Raw genomic sequence first — 5,454 nt, 5'->3', positions numbered from 1 at the left:
ACCCCGCGCTCTCATTGGCAGCCGCGCGAGGGGAGGCGGGCGCTGAGGCCGCGCAGGCGCCTTTTCTTTTGAGGTGGGAGGGGCGTTCCGGGGTTTCGAGACAGGCAGCCTGGAGTGGGGCGTCCGCGGTGGCGCTGCTGCTTCTTCCGAGCAAAATCCTGCCGTCGGCTGCAAAACGCAGTGGCGTAGCGTGGGGGGTGCAGGGGGGCGGGCTGCACCGGGCGCAACATCTGGGGGTTAGGGTTAGGGGGCGCAAATCCACGGGTTAGGGGGCGCAAATTACTTGCCTTGCCCCGGGTGCTGACAACCCACGCTACGCCACTGGCAAAACGCCCTTCGCTTGCCAGGTTCGGGGGCGCCTCAGTGGTGGCCCCGGGGAGCATTCCGTATTGGCCGCCCGAAGCTTCAGCGCGAATGGTGGACTCCACTGCAGGGCTGCTGTAGCGCAGATCATTTCCTCGCACCCGTCTCCCCGCGTGAAGCCAGGGCCAAGCTAGAAAGCTGGACTCCGTCCACGCTCCGACCATTTGCTGTATCTTTGGAGTTCATTATTCCTAATTCTGATGGCATTTTCCTTCGCGATAAGCCGAGAGGTCCTAGGATGCCGGATATCCCTACACCTTATTATTCCACATTCTGGAAAGACGTAGCGGTGAATAAGCTGGAGGGGGATAATTTCTCGGCACCCATCCCAATAGCTCTCTGTGACACTTTTTAAGACTGATTCAGGCTGTATGTGCTTAGTTAAAATGCTTCCAAGTTACCCATTCCTGCAAAAATCTGGAATCCACAGCTCAGGGTCAACAGGCACTGGTGTCAGTACAGTGGTACCTCGGGTTACGTACTTAATTCGTTCTGGAGGTCCGTTCTTAACCTGAAACTGTTCTTAACCTGAAGCACCACTTTAGCTAATGGGGCCTCTCGCTGCTGCCGTGCTGCCGGAGCACAATTTCTGTTCTCATCCTGAAGCAAAGTTCTTAATCCAAGGTACTATTTCTGGGTTAGCGGAGTCTGTAACCTGAAGCGTGTGTAACCTGAAGCATCTGTAACTCGAGGTACCACTGTTTGTTTGTGTGTGTGTGTGTGTGTGTACTGTATATATATAGAACAAGTTGGTACAAAGTACATCAGAACAAACATTATTCAAGTTTGGAAAAGATCAACATTTTATAGTTTAATACAGGATATAGTTCAGCACAACGGGGAGACATAAAAAAAGGAAGGGATTGACCTTTATTAATACAATTTTCTTATAACACTCCCCTTTGAGCTTGAACCAGGCTGTCTGTCATCTCCCATGCATTCTTTCCACATGATGACCATTGAATCTTCTCCTGGTGATGCCCCTCTTCAGCAGAAGTCTCTTAGTGAGCACACACCAATTAATTGACCCCCACCCCACCCCGCCTGCTGCTCCTGCCCTGGGACGTGCCCCTTTGCAGCCCAGAATAGGCTCCCTGGCCCAGAAGGCACCCCCCTCCTCACGGAGTCCTCCCCTGAACTTGACCCACTCCTCTGCCCCCTCAGCCCACCCTGCAGGACGCCAACCCTAGGAATGCTCCCATCCCTGCAGTGCATTATTCTGCTGCCTCCATTGTCAGCAAGAGCAACCAGGTGAGTGAGGGACGTCTCAAATTATTTCCACTTTCCTTTATCTTAGGAGAAACTTTCATAGACTGCTATTTCATCAGATGCATGAAGTCTAATAACCCTATTATTACCATCATTATCACTACATGTTATTTGTTCTAGGAAAATCCTTGGGCTCACTTGGATTACCAAACAAAGACACCAGCCAGGAATATAGGACCAAAACAGCAGCCAGTAGGCCTGGTCTTTATTCAAATGACTTGTTGCAACAGGACTTCCACCCACCCCACAGAAGCAGCAGGAAGAAGCCCACAACAAAGGATGGCTCCCACTTTTATCAGTTTTACAAAGATACCCACAACACCCCTAAAATTACATCATCCATACATCACAAATACATCACACATTGGGAGGGTCTGGCGACAGAAACCTGAGCATCAGCTTCCTTGTCTTGACCTCCAACATACACCCATCAAGTGATACAGAAGAGATATTTACATGTCCTTGTTTCCCAACCAAGTTGATCACACCCTTTTGTCTTGATCTGGGTTTGCTATTGCTTCTGGAATTGCTACTTGTCTGGACTCAGGTATTAGGATGCCAGAGATGATCACTCAGGCAGAGGGGCTGCTGAGTACCTGAGCTCAGCAGATTTAGGGATTATAGCTGCCCTCACTCATGTCCCAAGCTCCCCCCCTTGGTAGCCATTTTCTTCCCGAACAGAACAAGGTTGAAAATTGGTGGTGTCGTGTGTTATGTGGTGCTCTGAGGAGACATTGTGTGTGTGAACAAAGGGGGGGATGCATACTGCATGCTGGAGGGGCAAGCCCCCCCATCATTATAAAAAATCCTGTAGTAATGAGAATTATAAGAAACATATGGTGCTGTAAGAAAAGTATAAAATGCCGTGCCTTCCTTTTGTTCAGGGTTCTTTCTCCATACCACATTGGATGATTAGGAGCGAGAACCCCTGTTGCAACTGCGCTCTATATTTTGCAATAAAGGATCAGGCGTAACTGGTCCCTTCTTCGCCATCCCTTTCGACCCAAGTGACAGAATACTCAAGTATGGGAACTGTTAATACAAACTGACACCTATCTCACCATGGGACGGGCTTTCTTCAGTGGAACCGCCTCACTTGCCATAACAGAACTTACATTTTGTCTCAATGGGGAAAGACTGTGAGACATTTGGATAGTGCTGAAGTAGGTATGGGATTGTGGAAGGGTTCCACCAAAGCTATGCTTCTTGAACATTGGACGTACGGCTTCACATGCATCTGCTCCGACACTGATTCCGTCCTCCAAGGTGTTTGTGTTCATTGCTTTGGTTGCATTTGGGACCTTGGGAACGTAGGTGAGTGGAAAGGGAAACTTACCAAGAGGGCTGGCTGTATACAATGCAACCCCTGTTGCAACTGCACTCTGTATTTTGCAATAAAGGATCAGGTGTAACCACTGCTGTGTTTTGAATTCTATCTGGTTGGTCTCTTGTCATTTCATCTCCAACCCGAGTAACCTCATTAATTAATACAATTTGAATTGTTCTTAACAATAAATATAACAAGGAAAGAGAAATAAAGACCAAATACATCTTTTCCTTCTCATGAAGGAGCCAAGGCTCTCTTTGAAACTAGACTATAATGATGCACATGAACCCTCATTCAGGGATGTTATTGGTAAGATGTAGCTTAAAACCAAACGGTGTCTTTAAGGACAGAAATGTGCCATGAAAGCAGGTCAATACATAAACAAAGCAACCACACAACTTAAGCTACTCCTAAAATACTTCCTTTTCCGATACATCAATTTCCTTAGATGACATGAGAACATGCATTATGAGTAACATCAATGTTCAATTTTTTTTTTAAACCTCCGTGTATAGAGAAAACAAGAAGATGAAAGCCATTTATGTAGTGCAATTATAAAGTGAAATGCATTAAAACAATTTTGGGTTGAATGGGAAAGAGATACTTTTACTATACAAGAGCGGATGTGCAGACTGAAATGAGTGCCTTGTTCTCTAAATCTTTCAAAGTAAAGCTGTCTCCTGTGCAGACTGAAATGAGTGCCTTATATTCTAAATCTTTTAAAGTAAAGCTGTCTCCTTTAACCCACACTTCTCAGACTGTCTTAATGCAGGCCACTCAGCCACTGCTCAGAGTCGGGGGAAGCTGCGAAGAAAGCCAAGTCAGTCAATCGTTTCCATTACCTGGTTGCCGCCATATATTCTATTATAATTCATAAAATGTAACAACTAGAGAACAGTGAAGTCTCTTTCTGATTTCTTCGAATCACAAGGCATCAAATATATAAAAGGATGTCACATAGAGGAGGGAGAAAGGTTGTTTTCTGCTGCTCCAGAGAAGCGGACACGGAGCAATGGATCCAAACTACAAGAAAGAAGATTCCACCTAAACATTAGGAAGAACTTCCTGACAGTAAGAGCTGTTTGACAGTGGAATTTGCTGCCAAGGAGTGTGGTGGAGTCTCCTACTTTGGAGGTCTTTAAGCAGAGGCTTGACAACCATATGTCAGGAGTGCTCTGATGGTGTTTCCTGCTTGGCAGGGGGTTGGACTCGATGGCCCTTGTGGTCTCTTCCAACTCTATAATTCTATGATTCTATGATCAATTAGAAAATAATATGACAATAAAATCATGTTAAAGTTGGAGATCCAGTCGAGGTCAGGGCATCCCATGCCAAAACACCAGCACTAACCTGGTCCTCCATTAACCCACCGAAACAAGGAAGGAAGCATAACCAGTGAAAACTACAGACTCAAGACTTCAACGGAAACAAAGCATTTGGTTTATTGGGCTGCAAAGTTGAACGGTATGATGACAATCGTGACGCCAGAGTCAGAAACTCTAGAATGTGGCTGTCGCCCAAAAGACCACTGTCCCTTAGGTTGATCCCATATATATCTATGCTACTACGTTATACGTGATGAGACCAGACGCCTGCTTGGAACTCGTGGTTCTCTTGATGATTTTCTTGATGCCCCAGTTTGTCTCTTTCATATTCCTTTCTGTTATGTACTGAAGTTCTCACCCTGGGCCAGCAGGGGGATACTGTAGATAGTTATGCAAATGAAGGATCGAAAAGTGGCGTTCAGTGATTGGATAGTTTTAGAACGTTGCAACAGTTACAATTGTTCTGTAGCTCTATATAAGCAGGCTGACTGAGCTCCTCAGCTTAGTTCTGTTCCAGCTTACAAAATAAAGAGCTGCTTTGGAGAAATCGCTGTGTCGTCTGCTATGTCAACCCACAACTTAACACTTTCTCATTCCATTGGTGTCGGGGTCTCAAATACACTTGTGCCAAAACTCAAAAAAGGGTTATTCAATCCCTAACGTGTAGAGACATTGCACAGAACTACGCTTCACAAGATGGTGGTGCGGGTAAAATGGGCAGGAAGGAGAGAACCACGACGAATGCCGATCAGAGCTACTTGGTCGAAATTGGATTTAAAACATTGAATTATAAAAGTTCTGGCTTGATAACACACCACATACATTTAAAGCGCATGGGTTCCCCCCTCCCCAAAGCCTGGGAACTGTAGTTTGCTAGGGGTGCTGGGAACTGTAGTTCTGCGAGGGTGGAGGCCCTTAGATGTAGGGTGTGTAGCAGCTGAAGTTGCTACTGTCTTGACCCAGTGGGGCTTCTGAGTAGACCTGCTAAATATTTATTAAAGGGGCAACTGTATTCACATTGCAAGGTAAGTAAAGCAAGCGCCTCACTGACCGAGGAATGGATGTGAGGTAAACACAACTCGTGGCTGGCCAATCCCCCCCCGCTGGCGTCCTCCGATGCCGCTCTGGCTGGCAGCCGTGGTTGGGAGTGGTCAGGGGCACGGACTTATA

General features: G+C 46.5%; 1 long non-coding RNA gene across 1 annotated transcript; it reads left to right on the top strand.

Moving 5' to 3' along the window:
• Nucleotides 1-996: 996 nt before the first annotated feature.
• On the top strand, nt 997-3,044 carry LOC310686674. The gene is made up of 2 exons (XR_014516036.1): nt 997-1,614; nt 1,753-3,044. It is a non-coding gene; the product is annotated as an uncharacterized lncRNA (long non-coding RNA).
• The last annotated feature ends 2,410 nt before the right edge of the window (nt 3,045-5,454 follow it).

The sequence above is a fragment of the Podarcis liolepis genome (genome assembly GCF_965112155.1).
Source record: "Podarcis liolepis genome assembly, chromosome: 9".
In the NCBI taxonomy this organism is placed as follows: Eukaryota; Metazoa; Chordata; class Lepidosauria; order Squamata; family Lacertidae; genus Podarcis; species Podarcis liolepis.
The sequence above is the reverse complement of the archived record's forward strand: the minus strand, read 5'-3'. Positions and strand labels throughout refer to the sequence as shown.